General features: G+C 49.4%; 1 long non-coding RNA gene across 1 annotated transcript; it reads right to left on the reverse strand.

The window, feature by feature from the left end:
* Positions 1 to 615: 615 nt before the first annotated feature.
* LOC138836852 (uncharacterized) lies at positions 616 to 25,223 on the reverse strand. Its single transcript, XR_011375094.1, has 3 exons — positions 25,184 to 25,223; positions 20,411 to 20,485; positions 616 to 679 (listed from the first exon to the last, which is right to left on the reverse strand). It is a non-coding gene; the product is annotated as an uncharacterized lncRNA (long non-coding RNA).
* Between the last annotated feature and the right edge of the window lie 1,046 nt (positions 25,224 to 26,269).

Genomic DNA, 26,269 nt, shown 5'->3' on the forward strand with positions numbered 1-26,269 from the left:
GGCCGGGCCCGGGGAGCTGGCTGAGGCCGGGCCCGGGGAGCTGGCCGGGGGAGGCCGGGCCCGGGGAGCTGGCTGGGGGAATGGCCTCCAAGCCAGATGGCTTTGCACTGAGATCTGCAGCTACATACAGGGTTGGGGGCCACGGCTGGTAAGCCATCATCATAAAAGGGGTGGCAGAAACTTCTGGAAATTCTTCTTGGAAGTGTCTTCAGAACCAGTTTCTAAGTAATGTGGTAAAGCCGCGGCCTCCTTCTTCAAGAGGCAAACTCCACACCTGGGCGTTGGATTGGCGTGCCCTCCACATGGCTGGGCCTACGCCTTTTCTGAGCAGGTTAGGGCTGTGGCTGTGGTGGCGCTCGGCTCTGCCCCGTCTCCCTGGAGAGCAGCTGGATGAGGAGCTCCCTGGGCTCCCGGCTCCGGCGAACTCGGTGGGCACCATCTGCGCAGCGCGAGGAGCGGCTTCACGGAGTGACCTGCTGCGTGGGAGGCAGCGTGGGCTCTCTGGCGAGGGCGTTTGGTGGAGGCAGCTGGGGAATGTGGCTCTGGGGCGTGGATAGCTGTTCTCACAGGCTGGCCCCGAGTGCCCGACTCCCCTGGAGGGAGGAAACAATGGTCCGAGTTCTGAGTCAGGAGATCCCGGGTGAGGAGGAGGAGGAATGCTACCGGTGGGTTTTCCTACCTGTGGATTAGAATGACGAGATTCAAAGGACTTTCTCTCGGTACCATCTATATAATGGGGATTATCGTAAATAAGACAGACAGACATGATTTAAGCAGGTGGTTGGCAAAGCCTCTTAGCATCACAGCTGCACTTTTAGAAAAGGGAAGTTGTATCCACCCAAGTTAAATGGCTGCGTCTAACCCTGGGGTCTGAGATTCTTCCTTTATTTCATTGCTAAAATTCCTGAAACTAGGTAGCATTCGTCTTACCAGATTTCTCCGTGGTTTTCTGTTTCTTTTCATTTTCAAGTTTTTAAAAATTAGAGTACTTTATATTGTTATGGTAGAGGTGATGTAGAGAGGGATTACAATGACATGAACATAATGAGTGCATTTCCTTTGGTGCGGGGTCTTCTCTTTTATTTAATAATTTTTGTTGTAGAGATGCTGCGCAGAGGGGCTGCAGTTACACGATTAAGGTGATCAGTCCATTTCCTATCCGGCATTGTCACCCCTCCCCTCCCCACCCCACCTCCTCCCTCTCCCCGCAAAGTGGTAACGTTCGTTTTCAGCCTAGTGTCAGTTTTGAAGGCGATCTTTAGAGCAGCTGTGATTTAGCCTTTATGCGCTTCCAGATCTTACCATTGCTTCATCTTCCTTGAACCTGAAAGGTAGGAATTAGTACCTCATTTTCTGGATGAGAAGCGAGGCTGAGAAGTTAATTACCAGGTTAGCTCGCAAGCCAGAGGCAAAGCGAGAATTCCAGCCCTGTCTGCTGTGCTCTAGAGCACAGCTTCTGGAGGCATTATTAGGAGGATCCAGAAAAACTTTTAACTGCCGGGTCCTGGGAAGTGCCCTCAGCACACACCTGGCCCGGATGGTCGAAGCAAAGTCCGCACAGATGCCCCTGTGCCCCTGCTGGAGGAGACCCTCCTGTCGCCCGCATCACTGAGCTTCAGTGAGAATCCCGTTTCGTTTTTATTACTATTTTTGTTTGTGCCAGTCCTGGGGCTTACACTCAGGACTTCATGCTTTGCTTGGCCTATTGGCTCAAGGCTGGTGCTCTACCATTTGAGCCACAGCTTTACTTTCAGTGTTTTGCCAGCTAGAGATACGAGTTTAAGGTGGTGGTTGTTTTTTCCGCTCAGGCAGGTATCAAACGGCGATCCTCAGATCTCAGCCTCCTGAGTAGCTGGGATTATAGGCGTGAGCCATGGCATCCAGCCTAAAAAAAAGTATTCTGAATTAAAAAAAAAAGAATCCTTCCTGACCCAGTGAAGCAGTCTGACGTGTGTCTGCTGCAGTGAAGGTGGGGCGTGTCCTTCCAGGCAAGGTTTAGTGCGTGGGGAGGCGTTCCTCGCTGGGCCTCTTCTTGCTATGACCATGAGTGAGCGTGGCATCGGGACACAGGCTCAGCAGTCGCACTGCAGCCTCTAACTGTGCGTCGGCCTGCGTGCAGGCCAGTCGTGATACCGCACACGAGTCACTGGTGCGGACAGTGGGAGGCATTGTGTTTTGTTTCTGAAGCCAAAGAGGCGTCACCCGGGCACGATCAGGGGCGCCTGCATTTCAGCAGCGCCGCTGTCTTCAGGTAGAAAAGCAGAAGCCAAGGCCAGCCCACGCAAAAACCTTGAAACCTTCTCTGAAAAATAGACTACAGGTAAAAGGAGCTGGGAGTGTGGCTCAAGCAGTAGCGCACCCTCCTAGCAAGTCAGAGACCCCAAGTTCAAACCTCAGTACCACCAGCTGGCACCGTGGGGGAAAGGGTCAGCTACTGAGAGGCACGCGGGTTGCTGGTGCACCCACCGGCAGCAGAAAAACCAAGACAGGCTGAGCAGGGAGGCTCTGGAGCTTCCGTGCCAGCCAGAGCAGCTCCCAGCCAGAGTGCCAATGCCGCTGCACAGCATGCAAAACGAACCTCTTTTGTAAAAATAACTCCTTTGATTTCTCCCAGGCTTGAACCCTGTTTTGTGAGGGGCAGTGCCCGGGAAGCGAATCATCTCTGCAGAGTGAGAACGCCCAGAGCGGGCCCACCGCACTGCCTGCCGAGGCAAAAGTTCAGAAGCAGAGGAATATATATCTATATCTATATCTATATCTATATCAATAAATAAAAGAACAAACGAAAGAAGACCTCTTTGAAAACTCTCTGTTCCCTACGATCTCCTGTAGCCATTAGTGGATCATCCAAAAACATGGATCTGACGCTATTTCTCCCCCCTTGCTTTGATAGCAGCCTAGCCCTTGAGGCTCAACGTATATGGCAGCCCACCTATCAAAGTTAGTTAACAGAAAGTCCTGGCTGGGAAATCGCCAGCCTGCCTGCGAGTGACATCCCATTTTCCTATCCACCCTATGACTGAGAAGACAGCCACATAGTATTTTAGGATCCAGGATTCCACCTCTTGCTGGTCATGGAAACCCACACTTAATTTGCTTAGAAATAAGGGGGGGATTTCTTGGGAGGGTATTGGGGGTATTTTAATTCCTAGAAGGTTAAAAGTCAAGCTATAGGAAAGACAAAGGATTATACATATATAGTGATATATATATTGTGATATATAGTGTACTTTGAGCAAGTTCAGTCCCTCTGTTATATTTAGCCCCCCCCACCTGAGTCAGTATTTGATGGTTTCACTGTGCTACTTTCATATGTATATATATATTTCAAATTAGACTTAGTTTCAGCAACCATAATTAGAACATAAATTTTTATTAAAGAGAATAAATGTTGTAGGTTTTTGTTTTTGATGACAGGGTCTTGCTATGTAGCCCAGGCTGGCCTTTATTTATTTAGCCAGTCCTGGGGCTTGAACTCAGGGCCAGGGCTCTGTCCCTGAGCTTCTTTTGCTCAAGGCTAGCACTCTACCACTTGAGCCACAACACCACTTCTGGCTTTTTCTGTGTATGTGGTGCTGAGGGTTTCATGCATGGTAGGCAAGTGCTCTGGCACTGAGCCACACTCCCAGCCCCCCCCCCCAGGCTGGTCTTGAGCTCATAACCCTCCTACCTCAGCTTCCCGAGGGCTAGAATTCCAGGCATGAGCCTCTGCACACAGGTAGAATGAATGAGTTTTCTGTGTGTTAGGATTGAGGGCAGGACAGGTTCTCTGTCTTAAAAGTAGAATAATTCTGCATGTAATTTAAATTCAAAATTGTACACTAGTGTTCTTAAAATCAGAGGTAAAACCTGAGCTCCTGTTTGGGCAATGCTGTAGCTATCCACTGGCTGCAGGGTACAGGTCTGCATCCTGGCCTCCGTCCCGGCCTCCGTCCTGGCCTCCACCCCGGACTCCATCCCAGCCCCCATCCCGACTCCCATTCCAGCCCCCATCCTGGCCCCCATCCCAGCCTTCATCCTGGCCTCCATCCCAGCCTCCATCCCAGCCTTCATCCCAGCTCCCATCCCAGCCCCCATCCCGACTCCCATTCCAGCCCCCATCCTGGCCTCTATCCCGGCCTCCATCCTGGCCTCCATCCCGGCCTCTATCCTGGCTCCCATCCCAGCCTCCATCCCAGCCTTCATCCCGGCCTCCATCCTGGCCCCCATCCCGGCCCCCATCCCGGACTCCATCCCGACTCCCATTCCAGCCCCCATCCTGGACTCCATCCCGGCCCCCATCCTGGCCCCCATCCTGGACTCCATCCTGGCCCCCATCCCAGCCTCCATCCCAGCCTCCATCACAGCCTCCATCCCAGCCTTCATCCCGGCCTCCATCCCAGCCTCCATCCCAGCCCCCATCCTGGCCCCCATCCCAGCCCCCATCCCAGCCTCCATCCCAGCCTTCATCCCGGACTCCATCCCAGCCTCCATCCCGGCCCCCATCCCGGCCTCCATCCCGGCCTCCACCCTGGCTCCCATCCCGGCCTCCATCCCAGCCCCCATCCCAGCCTCCATCCCAGCCTTCATCCCGGACTCCATCCCAGCCCCCATCCCAGCCTCCATCCCAGCCTTCATCCCGGACTCCATCCCAGCCTCCATCCCGGCCCCCATCCTGGCCTCCATCCCGGCCTCCACCCTGGCTCCCATCCCGGCCTCCATCCCAGCCCCCATCCCGGCCTCCATCCTGGCCTCCATCCCAGCCTCCATCCCGGCCTCCATCCCAGCCTCCATCCCGGCCCCCATCCCAGCCTCCATCCCAGCCCCCATCCTGGACTCCATCCCGGCCTCCATCCCGGCCTCCATCCCAGCCTTCATCCCGGACTCCATCCCAGCCTCCATCCCGGCCCCCATCCCGGCCTCCATCCCGGCCTCCACCCTGGCTCCCATCCCGGCCTCCATCCCAGCCCCCATCCCGGCCTCCATCCCGGCCTCCATCCCGGCCCCCATCCCAGCCTCCATCCCAGCCCCCATCCTGGACTCCATCCTGGCCTCCATCCCAGCCTCCATCCCAGCCTCCATCCCAGCCTCCATCCCAGCCTTCATCCCGGCCTCCATCCCAGCCTCCATCCCAGCCTCCATCCCGGCCCCCATCCCGGCCTCCATCCCGGCCTCCACCCTGGCTCCCCGGGCAGCACAGCCCGGGCTCTGCCTCCTGGCCTGGCCCGGTCTACCGGCTGTTGGGTGGAGGTGTCTCCTCCTTGCTGTCAAGATGATCTCAGAAGTAGTTTCCACTGGGATGCTGTGCACTCTTTCTGGCGGTGTATGAGGCAAACATCTTAGTCTCTCACGATACGTGTCAGGACTGGAATTCTAATTCAAGTTGTTTTCTTAAGGACCTTCCTCCTTTCATGTGTATTTTCCCAATGAAGATCCTTGAAAGTGTGCAGTCATTTTCTTCAATAATTTAATTTTGTATTTTCATTTCCTTCTCTTCTCTTCCCTTCCTTCCTCCTCCCACTCCTCTCCCTCTTTTTCTTCTTCTTTCTTCCTTCTCCTCTCCTCCTCCTCCTTCTCCTTCATCTTCTTCCTCCTCCTCCTCATTTTCCTTCTTCTTCCTCCTCCCTCCTCCTCCTTCTCCTTGTACCAGTATTGGTGCTTGAACTTGCTTAGGGCCAGAGCACTGTCCCTTACCCTTTTTTTTTTTTTTTTTTTTTTTTATTCAAGATTGGTGAGCTACCACTTGAATTAGAGCTCTGTTTCTGGGTTTTGCTGGTTAATTGGAGTTAAGACTCTCATGGACTTTCCTGAGGGGCTGGCTTTGAACCTAAATCCTCAGATCTCCACCTCCTGAGTAGCTAGGATTATAGGCATGAGCCACCAGTGTCTGAAGTGTTTTCATTTTGATGGTAATTTTGTTTCATTTAACAGATCCACTTCACATACAGCTGTCATGTACTTAAAAAAACTTTTTTTGGCTGGTTGTGGGGCTTGAACTCTGGGCCTGGGCACTGTCCCTGAGCTCTTCAGCTCAAGGTCAGGCTCTATGACATGAGCCACAGCACCACTTCCAGTTTTCTGGTGGTTCATTGCCAATTAGTCTCAAGGACCTTCCTGACCTTCCTGAATGGACCTGAATGGAGCTGAGACTGCGGTGTGGGTGAGCACCCGGGTGGGTGAGCGGAAGCGGCAGAACCTGCGTGTTGAGGGGAGCCCTGCCGATGCTGTGGAGCCGGCCCCCAGTCCTTCAACATCATTCACAGTTATCTGACTTTGAGGAGTTTCCTACATGCGTTGATTTTTGTGGTGGTTGTGGTTGGTTTAGGGCTTGAACCCAGGGCCTGGGCACTGTCCCTGAGCTTTCTGACTCAAGATGGCGCTCTACCCCTTGAGCCGCACCTTCACTTCTAGCTTTTTGGTGGCTAATCAGAGATAAGGATCTCACAGACTTTCCTTCCTGGGCTGGTTCTGAACTCTAATTTCCAGATCTCAGCTTCCTCAATAGCTAGGATTATAGGCATGAGCCATTGAACCTGGTTCGTTTGGTTTTGTTTTTTTGTTTATCTCTTTGTTTTTCTTAATGTTTGGTTGGTGGTGAGGCTTGAACTCAGGTCCTGGGCGCTGTCCCTGAGCTTTTTCACTCAAGGCTAGCACACTACCACTTGAGCCACAGAGCCACTTCTGCTTTTCTGGCAGTTAATGGGAGACATGAGTCTGACTGGGACTTTCCTGCCCTGGCTGGTTTCAAACCATGATCCTCATGAGCCTCATCCTCCTGAGTAGCGAGGGTTCCAGGCGTGAGCCACCGGCCGCCCAGCTGAGTTAGTTTTTGACATGCATGCTTCCTACGCTCCCACAGGGGAGGCCACACTAGCTCTTGCGTCCCCATTTTTTTTGGTGTATATAACATCAACACTGTTACCAATCAATGCATAATCTGAATAATGTTATTTCCTATCATTACATTACTACCACGTTACCTTTTGCCCTATGGCAATCATTCGCTATTATAAGTAATACAATGAACATCATAATGCTTCCAACATCCTCATTCTCAGGGTTATCTCCTTCAGAGAAATGATCTCCCAGGCTCGTCCCTTGAATGAATATTTTTGGGGTTTTCGATTCATATTGCTGAACTACTTCTCCTAAAGATGTTTATTAATATGTGCCATTCAAACAGCACCATTGAAAGGTCTGAACTAATTTTTAATGGACATTTAACAGATGACATATTTCCATACTGGCCTTCTTGTGAGAATATAGAGCTCTTATGAATTATGGTCCATTTTTTTCAGAGTCTGTTTCCACTGCCAGAGTGGCCAGAATCGGGGAGAAAGAGCAGGAAGGGCTAGGGCAATGTGTTCCTGGCAGCCTTTGCTTCCTGGTTCTTCTTGATTTTGGGGTTTGCTAGTAGACCTTGCCAGCCAGGGCCTGGGGACGGGTGGAATGGAACATGGGGACAGGTTAATGACAAGCACCAGGAAAACCTTTGCTTGGTGTTTTTCACCAAGACCTTTGCACTAAAGTTGCCTGTCTTCATATTGGATACAATAACACCAGACATTCAGACTTCGTGTACCAGGATGGATTTGGGTATTTAATATTCTTCCATGGCCAATGATACATAGATATAAGGAAATTTATTTGCTTCACTTAGTGATTACTAATATCTGCGTGAAAAAGACCTCAGGTAAGATAATTATTTGGATGAAAGAATTCCAATTCTAAATTCTATTGCTTCCTCATTTTAATTAAAGTACAGAAATACACGAATTCTCTAGAGCATGCCCAAAAGCAGACAATAGTCCAAAGGACGTCTCCTAAGCAATGGTTATTGGTTTTCATTCTTCACATTATTGAGAAAACTGAAAAATGTTAGCCTGCGAAATGATTTTTTTATCCATGCGAAGAGGCCAGAAGATATAAATATAAGAGTTGTCTCCCGGGAAGGGGGCTGAAGAATAGAGCTGAAAACCTGCCCCCCACTTCTGCGCCTCCCGCGTTCTGTAGCCAATAAGCATTCCTATGCAACAATGCATCCGTCAGCAGCAAGCGCTAGTGTGGGTTCCGTCTCCCCGCTTTCCGAACCCTCTGTCGTGGGGTTCTTTCTCTGTGGTCTGGGCCTCTGACCCATGGTCCTTCATCCTAAGCCCCACAGTGAAATGCAGCGATGCGCTGTCACAGGCTGTGCGAAGTCCATTTTAGGGTGGAAATAGCAGTGTAAAGAAATGTTTTCCATGACCTTGAGGTTCATTTCTTTCATGGAATCACTTTCTAGAATGTTCATGTGCTCGGTGCTGGGCTGGATGAGCTCTGGCCAAGACAGGCCTATTCATCATGGAATCTTGGGGAGACGGAGGAAGGACTGGGAGGGTGGCGGGGTTATGGAAGTGCAGGTGCTTTGGGAGCCTTGGTGTAGGGGGACGCAGGAAGGCCTCCCGGCCGCTGAGGGATTCATTATTATCTGGCAATGTCAGAAGGCAGAAAGAGCGGATGGCAGGAGAGGGCAGGGAAGGGCGCAGTGTGTTCTGGATCTTACGCGAGCACCACCAGCTACCCACAGCCTGGGGGCCTCGAAATGCAGTTGTGATGGACGGAGGGGTGCGTTTGACACAGGCAGTGAAAACGCGTGTGGAAAGCGTGCGTGCGGGAGGCGGGAGACCTTCAGGTGCTTGCAGGGCCGGGTGAGCCCGTGAGCAGCGAGGCGGCAGGGTCCCGCCCCACCCCTTTCCTGCTGAAGTTCAGGCCATTGACCTCAGGGCCTTGGGCCCACCAGGCGCTCACTCTACCTCGAGCACCTCTCCAGCCGCGAGGACCCCGGCAGCTTCCCTCCCCCGCCACACCCCCGGATGCCACTCAGGCTCCTCCCAGAGGGCACCTCTGACACCGCCAGCCCCAAGGAAGCCCTCCCCTTCCTGAGACGAACCTCAGGGCCTCCCACGCGTGATAACAATCCGGAGACACTTGGCTAAATAAAATAGATTACTGAATTTAGTTTTACTAAGCCAGGCGCGGATGGCTTATAACCTTAGCTTATAACTTATAACCTTAGCTATGAGAAGACTGAGACGTGAGAGCCAGGGTTCAAAGCCAGCCCAGAGACGACAAATCCCCGAGACTCACCTCCAATTAACCAGCAATTGGAAGTGGAGATGTGGCTCAAGCGATAGAGCACCGGCCTTAGGCAGAAAAAGCCATAGGGGGCCCTGAGTTCGAGCCCTCATATTGGTGTGCATGCACAAGTGTGTGCACACACACACACACACTTTCATTAGTTCTTCTAGTGTGACTACTAGACAGTTTAAAATCACATACATGGCTCACCAGGCATTTCTGTTGGACAGCGTAGGTGCAGACTTTGCAGTGAGCAGGCGCATCTCAGGACAAGAGACAAGTATAGCATGGATGGCCCCAGGAGGAAAAGCATGGCAGGGAAAAGGGTCTGAAAGCAGGCAAGGACCACATCAAGCAAGACAGGCCTCTGGGGCTCCTTCCAAGTGTCCCCGGCTAGCCTGGAACCACGCGATTGAAGCAGGGACGTGACAAGAACAGGTGTGCATTTTAAAGCCCCCTTGACCTCTGCGGGGTACAGTCACCATCGCTGAATTCTGTGTCTGGGCTTCCACGGTGCTTTGTATCTGACCCCCGATTTCTCCTCCCACCGCATGGACCTCCTGCTATCCCTCGCTGCCCATCCAGAACAGAAGAGAAACGTTCTCATCCTGACGCTCTTCCCTCACTCGTTCCTCTGGCCAGAGTGCTTTTCCCTGGCTCTTTTTAGAACTGGCCTGGTTGCTAGCCGAGCTTTCCCTCAGCTCGAGGGCCCCCTTCTCAAAGAAGCCTGCCCTGAACCTCTTTCAAAAATAGCCTCCTCGAAGTTAATTATTTCCTTCAGTGCACGAATCACTATCGGAGGTGACCTCAGGATTCATTTGTCTATTTTTGTCTCTTTAATTAGGATATAAACTGCAGGATCAAAGGCCCTGCTTGTCTAATTTGCTCTTTTTTTTGCATGAAAATTGGGGTATGGGGGAGGGAAGGGGTCTAGGGGAACCTTGTAGGCTAAGTGTAGGAGGGGGCTCAGAAGTTACCTAAGGGAGGTAAATAATGAAGAGGTGAGAAGCAGAGTGAGCCGGTTCTGGACATGGAGGACCGCGGAGACAGCAAAGGAGCGGTGTTAGGGTAGGTGAGGGCGTGCGTGCGCGGTCAGCTGTCCACCACGAGGTCTACAAGTGAACAGCGTAGCTGTCTCTGGGCCGGGTGAACTTGAACTCGGAGGGAGTGCACTGAGCGGGCAGGACCATGAGCAGGAGAGGATGTGGATGTGAACAACTCAGCTCCTTCTAGATATTTCTCAGTGAAAGAGTCAAGGATGCCACTAGCATGGAGAAATTTGTTTTTAAAGGAGAGAGGGTTAAGACGAGGTCCTGCGGCCCGAGGAGAAGCTGAAGTTATCGGGAGAGACGAGGATAATACCTGAGGTTGAACCTGTGAGACGTGGGAGGGGCGGGAATCAGAAGACAGGAAAAGTCGAGTTCAGAGACAAGTAAAACACCACTTTCGTTCCAGGAGGAGGAAAGTAGGGCTTGCTGTTAGCAGACACCAAGGAACATAGCCCCGTCATCCGAAGCTGCCGTCGGCTGGGCATTGCAAGATACTGCAGCAGCAACAACCAAAGAAGAATAACTCCGCTTGTGATGAGCCTGCAGGCCTCGAAGGCTACAGCGTTTCAGACGAGAGCAAGATTAACTCCTGATGCAGTGATCAAGGAAGTTTGCATTTGATTGGGGACTTGAAAGCAAAGCAGGGTTTTACTAGCTGGAGACATAAGTGGTAAGAGAAAATAAAGGAGGAGGAGAATGCATTTTGTGTAGAGCGACTGGCCTGAGCAAAGGACTGAAGTACTGCATTTCAATCAGTTTATCCTTCAGCAAGGAAACGGATTTTTTTTTTATCTGTACTCTGCTAGAGCACGGTAATTTAGAGGAGTCAAGAGACCTGACAGATTATCTTGTCAAATGTGCTTATTTTTCTAGAAATGAAAACCGAGCCACAAAACTGGAAAGTGACAGAGTTAGGCTCTGGCTCACAGAAGTAACGTTCACAACATTATTCTACACATTGCGAGGAGAGGCTATGTTGAGTAAAACCTCCGCTGGGTTTATTGAATTACATCAGAGGTGTAATAGAGGACAGATGAGTTTCACATTCTGAAAACTAACTACATTTTACCCAGGTGCTGATGTAATCCCAGCTACTCAGGAGGGCTGAGATCTGAGGATCACAGTTCAAAGCCAAAGTTTGGGCAGAAAAGTTTGTGAGGCTTTTGTCTCCAGTTAACCAATAAAAAAGCTCAAAGCTAATGTGGTAGCATGCCAACACTGAGCAGAAAAAGCAAAGCAAACCCCAGGAGTAGCATGCATGTGTGCATACACACATGTACGCACACACACAATCAAATGTACTTATGTAGCTACAATAATCATGGCAATCTACACTAAGGGAGATATTGGTTATTGCAAGATTGATGGCTTTCTGAAGTTTTACCACACTTAGGCTTGTCTCCTAGGTTTTTGGACAAATGAAGCCCTAATTGGCTGGAAATGAAGCGGGAGGAAAATTTATGTTAAAGTATGAATTTACAGAATAGAAGGAGGAGGATGAGAAGGTATGAGCTACCAGACGGCTGCTTTCCCCAGTCGCCACACACGTGGTGGTTTATAACAGCACACATCAATGATATTCTGTTTAGAAGGCCAGAATCTTTGTCAGTTAAAAATTAAGCTAAAAATCAGGCATGAAATCTTTTCTTCAGGCTCTGGGAGGTAATTGAATTCTTGTATATTCTAGCTTCTAAAGATGGCTTGATTTCCTTGGTTTCTGGCTCCTTCCTTTGTCATTAAAGCCAGGAACACAGCAGCAGACTCAGAGCACTTGATCTTCCTCTGCCACAGCTGGGCAGAGTTCTCTGCTTTTATGTGATGGCAGGGGCCCATTTGGATGATCCAAGATTGTCTCCTCTCAAAGTTCCTATCCTTAAATACCTCCGTCAAGTCCCAGACCACACACACACACAGCATTCAAAGTTCACAGGCTGTAACTGGGGGCCATTATTTCACCCACAACAAACAAGGAGGAAGAACAGACATCGGTGGGTTGTTGGAGAGATGATTGACAGGCAGTTAAAGCAATGAGCATCAAGAGCCTCCATCCTAACAGGTATCAGCTGAAGGGGAGACCAAACAGGGTAAAAATTTATAGACCACACAGCAACTGGGGAGATAAGACAAAACGTGATGTTACGATAGTTCACATCGAGCATTAAATAGGGGGACAAAAAGCCCCATTAAACACAGGGTGGGTTTGCTGTCCGTTTATGGGGAAGATGAAAACAAAATCTGTGGAAGCGGAAGTGAATCACAGAGCCTCAATCACCAATTTCCTGGCCATCCTGTGCTTGGGGTTCTGGACTAGAGGCTTTAAAGAAACGTTACGCATTCTCACCCTTATAAAACGTCCACGAGGGAAATGATTTCAGTCTCATAGATAAGGCTATAGTCCAGAGACGTGGAATAACTTGTCCAAGGTTAAATATCATCTGTGCACTTTGGGCTAGACTCCACAAACCACATTCATTGAGCCAGCAGGCATTTTCGGAGAGCTGAGGACTTCTAGCTTAGCAGCAAGAGCAGAGCCGCAGGTCCCCCGCACAGCCATCTGGGGCATGTTCCCAGTTTGATTTCCTCACCTCCAGATGGCTTTGACAAAGTCAGGTGTGCATGAGGAATTTGACCCAGGACCGGAGCGATCTAGATATTAATTCCTATGAGGAGTAACTGAACAGTCAGGGGGCTTGAACTCAGGGCCTGGGTCCTGGCAGTGAGCTATTTTGCTTAAGGCGAGTGCTCTACCACTTTGAGCCACAGCTCCATTTCTGGTTTTCTGGTGGTTCATTGGAGATAAGAGTCTCATGGATTTTCCTGCCCGGGCTGGCTCTGAGCTGTGATCCTCAAATCTCAGCCTCCTGAGACAGAGGCTTGCTACGTCGCCACGGCTGGGCTCCACCTTCTACCTGCTGAAATAACAGGTGTGTGAGCCCATGGCTGCCTTCCCGAACCTCCCAACATTGAGAGCCAAACATAAGGACTCCCACAGGTTGATCAATCACTGTACCATTGGATCTGTGCCCTACCCCTAGACTGACTGGCTGAGTTACTTTATCTATCTATCTATCATCTATCTATCTATCTATCTATCTATCTATCTATCTATCTATCTATCTATCTATCTATCTATCTATCTATCTATCTATCTATCATCTATCTATCTATCTATCTGTAATACTGGGGTCCAACTCAGACAAGTTCTTACTACTGAGCCGCACCTCAAGCCCCTTTTTCCTGCCTTCCTCCTCTCTTCCCCCTCCTTTTAAAATCTTCAGTAAGCTTTGCTGAAGAGAAACATACGTTATAATAGATGGCACACAAAAGCACAACAGCTCCCTGAAGCTGTGCCAGGACGGGCGGTGGCGTGTACCCATGTTAAAGCCAGCGTTGGGTCCTCACTCATGACGATGCTTCCAGAAAGGATACTTGTTAGTATTTAAGTTTTGGAAGAGTCTAGGTTTAAGACAACACATTGCTGGGCGCCGATGGGGCGCACCCTGCAATCCCAGCTACGCGGAAGCTGGCGCCCCAAGACCCAGGCTGAGTTAGCTGGAGCAGGGAAGCCCACACACTCTTATCTCCAGTTAAACCAGAAGTGGAGCTGAGAGTCTGGTGGTAGAGTGTCAGCCTTGAGTACAAGGGCTCAGGGACAGCGCCCAGGCCCCGAGTTCAAGCCCCACCACAGACCCCCCCTCCCCCCCGCCAAAAAAGTCGAGTCTCAGATTGTCTTAGCCAGGAAGTAAAGGGTTATGACTTACTTTCACACTCTGATGTCAAAGCGCAGAGTCTCCCACGGTGACTCCGAGGACCCTGGACATCAGTGCTGCAGGCAAGGTGAGTGGGCCTGTCTCACACATCACACCGGGTGGGAGGGGAAGGGGGAAGACCCGAAGGCCCTGGGCAGGAGAGGAATCAGCCGGTCCCCGAGCGAGGAGCGATGCTGGGGAGGGACACCCTCGCGCCCGGATGCTGGATTTTTATGTATTTATTTTTTAATTTTCAGATGGTTTCAAAGGACTGAAAACTATTAGAGCTGCAAGGGAGAGTGGAGAAAAGACAGGCTGGAGATCAAAGCGAGGAGTTACGTAGGGGAAAATCCACATTTCATACTGAGTGTGTGTGAGCGCGCACACGCACGCACACACACACACAGGACGTGTGTTCACAGCTTCAGGTCATTGTGGACTGACAAGAAGGAGATGGAAATTGCTTGTTAAATGAGAGGCGTACTACCAGGCTGAGTGTTTTTCCAGCCTCAGAACGACAAAATTCTGACAGGCAGAATAGAAGAAAATGAATCCAGATGACCGCACAATGGGAGTTAGCTGGTTCCGGTGCTTAATGTCTACCAGAACCTGAATTTTTTTCATTATACACTTTTTTCTGTTCACTATACCAAACCTGAAGCCTTGAAGGCTTTGAAAATGTTACTTTTCATCTTGTATAATTGTTAAGTAAAAGAATTTGCTTGTGTGTGTGTGTGTGTGTGTGTGTGTGCGCGCATGTGTGAGTGCGTGTGTGTGTGCGTGTGCGTGTGTGTGCGTGTGTGTGTGTGTGTGCGTGTGTGTGTGCTGGCACTGGCGCTTGAACTAGTCTCGGTGCCTTCCCGTTGCGTTTTCACGCAAGGCTGGCCTCTACCGTTTGAGCCACACTCTCACTATTGACGCTTCGGTTGTTTATTGGGGAAGCGAGACTCAGGGGTTTGAATCGTAATCCTCAGAGCCGGCCTTGGCCAAAATCTTGGTTATTTAAAAAGAAATTTGATTTTTATTAAAAAAGTTAGGAGATAAAGTTCGTGATTACGTCTCTACAAAGTACTTTAAAATTTAATATTTATGGTTACAGAATACTTATTTAAGGTAGATGGCTGTTTGAATGAAGAATGGGAAATACACAGAATCATAACTTCCATGGATGGCATTGTGTAAATCACAAAATGAATCTCAGAGGTCACATTTATTACTCTATAATTTAGACTCATATACAGATTTTTTTTTTAAAAAAAGGAACAGAATTTGGAAACGTAAGTTCTAGAAAACATGATAGACACAATTAGTTTTTGATTGAGGAAGGCATTACTACTAAGGAGGAAAAATTTATCAACGATGGCTGTGGGTTGCTTTGGTTTCAGTAGATGAGATAAATATAATACATTTTGATCATCTATCATTCAGACACCACTGTCTGCCATCTATCTATCTATCTATCCATCTATCTATCTATCTATCCATCTATCTATCTATCCATCTATCTATCTATCTATCTATCTATCTATCTATCTATCTATCTATCTATCTATCTATCCATCCATCCATCTATCTATCTATCTATCTATCTATCTATCTATCTATCTATCTATCTATCTATCTATCTATCTATCTATTAACCAAGATAAATATTATACAGTTAGATCACCTATGATTTAGATGTCACAGTCTGGCATCTATCTATCTGTATCCATCTGTTATCTATCTTTTTTTCTGTCTCATCTATCTATCTTATCTATTCATCTACTATCTATTTGTAATGGATTGAATTAGTAGATCCTCCTCCTCAAATATGAGATAAAGTCTCTAGCACTTTGCTACCTGATCTCCTGATCTCTGCCTCTTCAGTTGCTGGAGTGATAGGCTTGAGCCCCGGAACCTGGCCCGTCTTTACCTGGGAGCTTCAGACAGCAGAGAGGCTAAGGGAGTGGCCCTCTCCTCTGAGGGCTGGGGACGGGGCCTGCTGAAAAGAGCAGGCCGTGGAAGAAATGGCACAGATGGCATTTGCACACTCAGGAGCCGTCCAAGGACGAGACTCACGGAGAATCGGCCAAGGATGACTGGTCAGAGGGTTTCCTGACAGCAGCTGTCACAATCAAAGGCCACAGGGGAGTGGCTTCTGCTACGGAAATTTATTTCCTCATTTGTTTGGGGGCCAGAAACCCAAAATCAAGATTTATCCAGGAGCCTCTCTTCTCGACTTGGGAGTAACTCTTCTCGCACGCGCTCACTTGACCACCATTTTGCCATTTCTTTTTTTGTGTGTATGATGTCCGTCCTGGGGCTTGAACTCAGGGCCAGGGCACTGTCCCTGAGCTGCTTTTGCTCAAAGCTAGCGCTCTACCTCTTGAAGCACAGCGCCACTCTCGCTCTTTTTAAGTGGGTGGTTTATTGGAGACAAAAGTCACAGACTTTCCTGCTCAGGTGGCTTTGAAACTTAATCCTCAGATCTCAGCCGCCTGAGTAGGTAGGATTACAGGTATGAGCCCCAGGCTCTCCATTTGGAGTCTCTGTCTCTCTGTCTCTTTGTCTCTCTCCCTGGCCACTCCTGGGGCTTGAACTCAGGGCTTGGGCACTGTCCCTGAGCTCTTCTGCTCAAGGCTGTATGTGTGAGCTACCAGCACCTGGCTTGGAGTCTTTTTCATATAAGAACACAAGTTAGAATAGATTAGGACTTATGTTAATGGCCTCTTAATTAAATCACCTCTTTAAAAGTCATTTTGGAAGTAGTCATACTCAAGTACTATGGTTAGGGCACAAGTACTTTGCTGGGTCACGACTCTCTGATAATGCTCAGATATCATCTATCGCCTATCCTTGCCATAAAATCTCAACACAGCAACTCTACTAGGGAGAAATCTGGAGTCTAACCTACTAGACCAGAGCACACTGTGTTGAACATGGGATTTATATGCCCTGATCCGATTTCCAGCCTCCTGAGCTTTTGGTACAGGGTGAGCAAGCCCTCCCTTAAAAGGTACAGCAGAAGAGTCTAGAAACAGGTTGTCATGGAAACCACATCAGGGTATCATTGCCATCCAAGGAAGAGGAGTGGGGTCCCACCCCCATGAGCCTCATTACTGGATCTGGGGTGTCCCTCCATCTCAGCCAACAGAGCAGCTGGCATTAGAAACCCAGCGAACCTGACCCACCAAGACCCTACTTTACTGGAAACAGCAAGCTTTTGTGCACAGACACTAGACGAGTTTTCCTCGGCACTCTTCATTTAATGTCTTACTGCTAACAGAACAGCCACAGTCCTGTCCCCAGGTTCAAAGCGAGGAAGAGTCCCAAGGTACCTCATGCATGATTTGAGGGAGCTTCATTGAGAAAAACGGCCCAAGGCAATGGGGTCACTCGGCACAGAAATCTATGCCCGAATGGCTCAAGGACTGGAATATTTTCTGGAATTAGGTGAAACACAGTAGATAGGAACAATCCACCTGAAATGAATCAGAGACTAGTGGCTGTTACGCTGCTGGTCATTTTTGTAGGCAACACGTAATATTCATTAATGGGAGATGTACATTTTAGCATTTCGGAAGTTAGACTTCAATCTTGCAATGTACATGAAACGTAGTATGGTCTTCTTTTTCTCTTCTTTCCTTCTTCCTCCCTTCTGGAAATGTACTATTAAGCAGTGGACATAGCCAGCCACTTGTGGCTCAGTAATCCTAGTTACTCAGAAGGCTGAGATGTGAGGAGTGAAGTTCAAAGCCAGCCCTGGGAGGAAAGTCTGAGGTTCTTGTCTCCAATTAACTACTAAAAAAGCCAGAAGTGGAGCTTTGGCTCAAGGGGTAGAACGCTAGCTTTGAACAAAAATGCTCAGAGACGGCACCTAGGTCCTGAGCCCAAGCCCCAGAAAAGAGCACGCGTGTGCACGTACACACACACACACACACACACACACACACACTCAGAGAGAAAAAGTTGTTGCATTTCAAAGATGATGTATTTTCATTGCTGCCTCCATTACTGTAACAGAACACCTGGAGGTGAGTAAGTTTAGAAGCAAAGGAGGTTTATTAACCCCTCAGTTCTGAACATCATCTGGTGGTGACTTGGCAAAGGTACATGCATGTGTCCGTTCCAGTCTGTCCACCAGCGTCCAACTCTGGTGGCTTTATCGAATGCTAACCGCCTCCCGTAGGCCTCAGCTCGACTCTGTAGTCAGCTTATTGTCCTGTCTGCCCAGTACCCAGCGTGGATTTAAACTTCAACCTCTGAGCCGTACCCAGCCGCGGCAGACGGCGTCTTGGAATGGAGGTCCCGTGTGTCCATTTGTCTGAAGTCTAGTTTGAACAGTGCGTTGCGCGGCGCTTTAGTTCCTCGCTGGAAGAAGCTCGTTGAAGAGCGGAGACTTCAGGACTGCTTCTTTGGGGCCCACGTTGCCTGCTGGTAACCTGAAAGCCAGCCGACACCCGGCGCCCTTTGTTTTTCTTTTGTATCTTTTCCCTTATGATACCGTGAGCTTCGCGTCAGAGCCCTGCGGCGCTCCGCACGCACTGTTCACCCGGTGAAGAGTCATCGCCAAAGCTGCCCTGCTGGTTCTGCCCGCGATACGTGCCCGGATTTCAAGAACAGGGGGCTTTGCAGATGGTGATGCGACCTTCTGTGACCTTCCTTCTCTGGGTATTGGGCTGCGCGCCTCAGCTCGAGGCCAGGGTTCTAGCAGAACCTACCGTGGGTCACGTCTCGGCTCATACTGCCCCAGGGTTTCCTTTCTATCACCCCGGCCTTCCGTCCATATCCCCAAAGACAGGGCAGAGGGGATTTGGTCCCCTGAGTTTTCTGGATGTGTCAGGGTTCCCTGCAGTTGGGCTCTGGAGACACACACACCCCTTACACACATGGGAGTGTGTCGTGAAGTGAATGGACGCCGGGACGGCCAGGGGTGGTGGCGCGTCTCTGTGACTTGGCTTCTGCAGAGGCTGGGCGCTGCGGATGACAGTTTGAAGCCAGCCCCAGCGGGCAAACCAGCAAGTGCCAACGTCCAGGGAACCACCAAGAGGCCAGAAATGGAGCCGTGGCTCGAGGGGCACAGCGTTAGCCTCGTGATAAGACGGCACCCGAGGACGTCGGGCCCCGAGGTCAACGCCCAGCACACCACAAAGAGGAGATAAATCAGATAAAAGGACAGGAAGGAAGGAAGCAGGAAAGGAAAAAAGGAAGTAAGAGTGTGCTGGGAAGACTGAGCCAGACAGTGTGTGAGGCTTGGCAAAGCCCGAATCCCGAGCCTAACCCAGCCTCGGGGACCACAGGCCCCTCACCCCACACCCCACGAATCCAGCCTCGGGGACCACAGGCCCCTCACCCCACACCCCACGAATCCAGCCTCGGGGACCACAGGCCCCTCACCCCACACCCCACGAATCCAGCCTCAGGGACCACAGGCCCCTCACCCCACACCCCACGAATCCAGCCTCGGGGACCACAGGCCCCTCACCCCACACCCCACGAATCCAGCCTCGGGGACCACAGGCTGGCTCCTCACCCCACACTCCATGTATTTAGGCTTCTTTTCAGAGATGCACCTTCATTTACCAAGTAAGGTACAGTGGAGTGTGTGTGTGTGTGTGTGTGTGTGTGTGTGTGTGTGTGTGTGTGTGGTATGTGTGTGTGGTGTGTGTGGTGTGTGTGTGTGGTGTGTGTGAGTGTGTGTGTATGTGTGTGTGTGTGTGTGTGAGTGTGTGTGTGTGTATTATTTCCAACACAGAAAGTAAAAGCTACCATTTTGTGATTTAGAATGAAATAACCATTAACTCTTAAATCGGGGGATACATTCAAAAACCAATTATGTTAAGAATAGTCTAGAAGTCAGTGCTCTGGAACCATCTGCTTCCTAGATTAGCATAGGAGCTTATTTGCATATATGCTATAGACACATTTTAAAGAGAGAGAGTATATATAGCATATATGGTGTGTATATATATGTGTGTGTGTATAATTTTAAAGAGAATAAACATCATGTAGTTAATTCTGTGGTTAAAAGATGATTTTTACTGTTTTTGCAACATTTGCCGATCATTCCATCTTTGTAATGCCACCTAAATGAGCATTTTTTAAAACCCCTTCTATGCCTTTAGAGAAAAGGCCTAAGTGGTAGGAAGATACTAGAGGCAAATTAAGTTTGCTTTTGTCCAACTTTGTGTCATTCTCTGTGTCCATAAATAGGGAAAGCAAAATATCTATGCTTCTTATTCATGTACATCTGCCAAACCAATTAACACCTCCTGAATGTTATCTTAATTGCATTTATTAACATAACATTAACATAGCAGGGAGATAACATTCAGAAGGTATTAATTGGTTTGGCAGGCCCTTCTCAGAATCTTGGTTTTCCCTTTGAATTTTTTTTTTTTTTTTTTTTTGGTCATGGAGAGTAAATGAGATGAGGTGGAGAAAGAGAGAAAATCCATCTCCACCAGAAGGGAAAACGCATCACAGGGTCACTCTTCTCTCCTTGTCAAAGTTGCAAAGAAATATGTGCTGTACCTCCTGCTGCGTCCTCAGTTTACCCAGATGCTGCCTCTGCGGCTGGCTGTCTGCCCAGCCTTGGCCTCCGGAGACCTGAGGAGGGAAGGGTACACTTGTCAATGTTTTACAGCACCTCCGTTGCTGTATAAGGAAGCAGAGCTGGTCCCCAGGTAGGGATGTAATGGGACCCTGCTTGTACAGGACCCTGTTGAACTAGACGCAGGGGTTAGGAGTCGCAGGGCACCTGCTAGCACAGGACTGGGGCCCAGTGGGATGCAGAGATACCTCTATCCTCCAGCTGGTGAGCATGTGCCTACAGGGACACCCAGTGCGTACTCATGGAGCGAGCGGATTGATGAATTATTATTTAGTGCCAGTACTTGGGCTTGAACTCATGACTACATATTTTTCCACTCAAGGCTGGAAAAAAAAAATCACTTGACTCACTTGAGCCTTACACTTACTTCTAGACTTGGGCGGTTCATGGGAGAGAAGAGTTTCATGGACTTTCCTGGTCAGGCTGGCTTTGGACTGTGGTCCTCAGATCTCAGCCTCCTGAGTAGCTCGGATGACAGGCGTGAGCTCCCTGCCCCTGGCTATTATGCCCCTTTTTAAAGAGGGGTGATTGTTGTGTTAGGCTGAATACCGTCACTCTTCAGCTGGTCCCCATACGAACCCTCAGGGCCTGGGAGTAGGCAACTTTACCCGAGAGGAGGGGGAATTCTGGGCTGCACCTGCATGGCTAACGTAATTACAGGCGCTCACACCAAGGAGACCTGTCTTGGAGGAGACACACGGCACAGACGAAGGTCAGAGAGGAGCGAGGATGAGGGTGTGAGCCGAGGCTGCCCTGGCCGTCTGCGGTACCCCATGCCGCGCAGCGACCTGTCGGTCCCTTTCTTTGGGGCTCTTACCTCAATGAGCAATTCTTTTGCTTCATCATAAGAATCATTAAAAACTGCAAACCAAGAGCTTTGCTTTAGGTGCGCCAGTCACCCCAGCTCCTCAGGAGGCTGAGATCTCAGGAGTGGGGTTCAACGCCAGCCTGCCTAGGGTGGCTTGCTCTCTGCCTGTTACAGTGTTCTTTGAAGCTCTGGAGAGACTGTGGCTTGGGGTTCACTGCCTTGCTTGCCTTCCATCACTAACGATCGTAGGGCTGGCCAGCGGGGAGCATGGTGCGCAGGTGTGTGTGTGTGTGTGTGTGTGTGAGAGAGAGAGAGATCAGGGGTCACATTAGCTCTGGAAACCTGCCCCGCCCAAGCATGCCATCATGGCCAGTTAAGAAGAGTAGAATGAAATGGCCACTCCACCCACTTCGGGTCCACGGAGGAAGGCTGTTTGAACTCCAGAGTTCCAGTGAGGTTTCCGAAGGCTCTTACCACACCCACCCTGACCTTGGCCTCTGCTTACACTGTCAGCTGACAAAAGTAGTCTTTAGGACACTCTACTACATGTCCTGCTTGCTAAACTCTGTCCGGTCTGCTGCTCAGGGACTTCAATCTCAAACAATTAGTAATCCCAGAATTTTATTTTGAGGGAGGTAAGTATGAAAATCAAGAAAAGGCAGATGGAAGTGGCTGAGGATCACGGTTCAAAGCCAGCCAGGCAGAAAAAGCATGAGACTCTTATCTCCAATAAATCAGCAAAAAGCCAGAAATGGAGCAATGGCTCAAGTGGTAGAGTACCAGTGGTTTTTCTTTGTGTGTGGTGTGTGTGTGTGGTATGTGTGTGTTTACCTGACCTAGGGCTTGAATTCAGGGCCTGGGCACTGTCCCTGAGCTTCTTTTGCTCAACGCTAGCACGCTACCACTTACGCCTCAGCTCCATCTCTGTCTTTTTGGTGGTTTATTGGAGATAAGAGTCTCATGGACTTTCCTGCTTGGGCTAGCTTTGAACTGTGATGGTCAAATCTCAGCCTCCTCAGTAGCTAGGATTACAGGTGTGAGCCACTGTCTCCTGGTACTCATGGTTTTGTTTGTTTCTTTTCTTTTTTGGGTTCCACAAATGAAAAAAAAATATGATACTTCTCTCACTTCTATTTTTTAAGTTAGCACCCAGAAGGTGCATAAGGGATTTTCACTTTGCAATAACCATGGTTGCTTACAAAGTACGCTGATCAGATTCACCCCATTCATTGCTCTTCTTCCTCTCCTCCTCCTTAAAATAATTTCAACCAGAGCTTTGCCTCTACTTACATACCTATATGTAAAGCAACTTCATCCTTCCATTCTCCCTGCCCTTGCTACCTATTACCTTCTGCTTCCCTTCCCCTGAGACCTGTTTTATAATCCTGTCTTCTTTCTTTTTCTTTTCCTTAGGTGTAAGTTGTTCGAAGGTGTTTCACTGTCATACGTCATTGCATTAATTACAGTAACCACCTTTCCTCTTCCCTCCTGTCAGTTAGTATTCAAACAAATCTTCAGTGAGTTTCCTTATATCATCTTGACACAATGTACTTCAATATTCTTTACTTTCTGAGTATTTCTCCTCCTCCTCAATATATTTTCTTTATAGGTATGTGTGATTCTGTATATGTTCATGTATGTTTATCTTTATGTGTGAGAGCAAACAGGTGACCTTTGTGTTCCCAAACCTGTCTTAACGCACGGATCTCTGGTCCCATCCACTCCCCTGCGGACAGCCCTCTCCTCCTGTGTGGTGGAATAACCCACAATTGTATGTATGTCCCACCTTTCTTCCCTCCGCTGATCGGTTGTAGGGCATCTGGGCTGTTTCCATAGCTTGGCTATTGTGCATTGTGCATCGGTGCATGGAGTACAAGTGTGTCTCTTGTCTCTTGACTCACATCCCCTTGGATATATGCCCAAGAAAATGTAAGTCAGACAATAACAGAGACAGCCCTGAGTAAGAGCCCTAGGACCAGTAGCAGCAGCAGCAACCACAGTCATGATGATAGTTTAAACTAATATCTTCATACTAATAAACTTCGTCTTGATTCCCAATCAGGTTCCAATTATTTGATGGATAGCTTTCCCCAAACGTCCTGTAATTCATGTCTAAAAGTAGAACCATTTGTTTTCCAACCTGTCCTGTGTTATACTTTACTTAAAATCTTGTTGTAAAATGTTTAAATAGGGATGCAGGTTGACCTATTGTAACAATGAGATGTACAAGACACTATGTTGAAAATGAACTTCACATCTTCAGGCATGGGGCGGGGAGGGAGGAGTTGGGTTGGTGGGGAGGGAAGGGAGGGTAGGGGAAAAACAAAGGAGGAGGAAACAAGGCTCGATAGGAAATGGACTCCTGACCTTGCTTGTGTGACTGTAACCCCTCTGTACAGTGTCTTTACAACAAAAAAGTACAAAAACAATCTTGCTGTGAGGTTGGGAGCAGCCCCGTGGTCCAGCCTTTGCTTCTCATTGGCAAGGCTCCCAGACCACAACAGAAATAAAACATCAGAACATTAAGCTCTTGCAATCCCCCTCCCGGGCACGTACTTTGACCATCTTCATACTTCCCTTGTCTTTTGCAGGTTTAGAAAATATGTCCCCTAGGGACTGGGAAGGTGGCTCAGTGTTAGAGCGCTCGCCTTGCATGCATGAGGCCCTGGGTTCGACTCCTCAGCACCACATAAGCAGAAAAAGGCTGTGGCTCAATAGAGTGATGTGATTGAGATGGAAATAGGAGAGACTAAGGAAGAAAATCCAGAAAGCCAGGAGATGTTAAACTTGCTGGGAAGTGCACGCGAGGGGGCCGACACCTGTAATCAAAGCTGTTCACGAGGCTGAGATCAGAGGCAGACAAAGCTAAGACTCCCAACTCCAATTAACCAGCTCAAAGCCAGACCAGAGGCGTGGGTCAAGCGATAGAGTGCCACGATCAAGCAAGCCCAGCAGGAGTCGAGGATCTGAGGCCAAACCTGTGTACTACCACACTGCCAACCCCTCCTCCCCAACAAAGCGGGAAGAAGGAAAAAGCAAACACCGAACCAAGACCTAGCAAAAAGCCACGTGTATGCGGCTCACGCCTATAAGTGTGTATTCGGCTCACGCCTGTAAGTGTGCATGCGGCTCACGCCTGTAAGTTTATAATCCTAGTTATTTAGGAGCCTGAGACCTGGGGACCCAGGTTCAAAGTTAGCCAAGCAGACAATTCTGTGAAATTCTTACCTCCAATTAACCAGCAAAGCCTTGGAAGTGGAGCCATAGCTCACGTGGTAGAGTGTTAGCCCTGAGTGAAGGAGAGATGGGACAGAGCCCAGGTTCAGAGTTCAAATGCCAATACTGGCACAGGAAGAAAGAAAGAAAGAAAGAAAGAAAGAAAGAAAGAAAGAAAGAAAGAAAGAAAGAAAGAAAGAAAGAAAGAAAGAAAGAAAGAAAGGAGGGAAGGAAGGAGGGAAGGAAGGAGGGAAGGAAGGAGGGAAGGAAGGAGGGAAGGAAGGGAGAAAGAAAGAAAGAAAGAAAGAAAGAAAGAAAGAAAGAAAGAAAGGAAGGAAGGAAGGAGGGAAGGGAGGAAGAAAGGGGAAAAAGAAAGAAGGAAAGTAAGAAAGGGAAAAAGAAAGAAAGAGAGAAAGGAATGTAAAAAGGAAGAAAAAGAAAGAGATAAAGAGGAAGGAAGGAGGGAGGGAAGAAGAGAAGAAGGAAAGAAAGAACAGAAGAAAGAAAGGAAAGAAGAACAAAGGAACCATTTGTATGTGAGCTCGTCGTCGCCGCTGGATTAGGAAGAGGTTGGTATCCCAGTCCACACAAATTAAAGCAGTCAGAGGGCAAAGCCACTGCCGGAAGCCCCCGTCTCTCCTAATCGATGCTGCTTTCTGGGTGTCCTTACCTACGCTTGTGCAGAACTCACACCTGCTTCCCGCCGCCAGACCTGCACCCCAGCCAAAGCTCAGTGATAAACAAAGAGAACCCAACCCAACCCAACCCAAACCACAATCTCCACCCAGCCCTTTTCCTCTCCCAGAGCCCGAGTCTGAACTACGCACAGGGCTCAGGGCCGTAATTGCCTGCTCAGCCCTTCAGGGAGGTGCTCGGGGCTGGCTGCCGCCACGGCTGGACACGCAGGGGGTTAGGTAATGAGGCGTCAGGGCTGTGGGACACTGGCTCACCGGCCGCTCATCTGAGAAACCCCGGGGTAGGGCTGGGACCAGACAAAAATAATGAGGCAGAGAGCGGCCATTGATTGAGCTGGAAGCAGAGGCCCGAGGAAAGAAGAGGAAGGGAGGGAAATGAGTCCAGGTGGCCCAGGGCGTCTGCACAGGGTTAGACCGACCCCTCCACCTGCGGGTCGCCCTCCTTGATCTCTGAGGCCTCCTGGAGAGGAGCGGGCCCGTTAGAACACGAGCAAGCTCCGCCCTTTGCACGGGAGTAAGAACAGTAACCAACTATGCCAGAACGTTCACAAGTGGAAAGGTATTTCTTTCCTGGTAATAAAAAGAACATTTAAATATAAGCGGCTTAGAGAGGAAACTAGACTTCACGTCCCAGTATCAATGATCCACTTCAACAATGGTCCACATTTACACTTACCTTGGAGAGAAAAAACGTATTATTTTGGGGGTCAGTGCTGGGGTTTGAACTCCGGGGTGTCCACTTGCTGGGCCAGCCTTCTACCTGAATGAGTCCCCAGGTCCTCTTTGTCCCGGTGGTTTTAGCTGGGATCTTGCTTTCCCCCCTGGAGCAAGCGCTGGCTGTAATCTTTAAACACTGTCTTTGTGACGTTTCGGGTGGTGTTCCGAGGGGAGGCAGCTGGCTACGGAAGGGAGCAGCCCACCTCCTGCCTGGCTGGGGTGACAGGCGTGGTCACTACGCCAGCTAGCTAATTGATGGACTGTCAGACATCTCCCCACTCGGGCCTCCCCGGGACCAACCTTCTCCCAGTCTCTGCCGCTGAGAAGCTAGGATTCCAGTCATG

This window comes from Dipodomys merriami, unplaced genomic scaffold (assembly GCF_024711535.1).
Source record: "Dipodomys merriami isolate MVZ:Mamm:240054 unplaced genomic scaffold, mDipMer1.0.p SCAF_26, whole genome shotgun sequence".
Lineage (NCBI taxonomy): Eukaryota > Metazoa > Chordata > Mammalia > Rodentia > Heteromyidae > Dipodomys > Dipodomys merriami.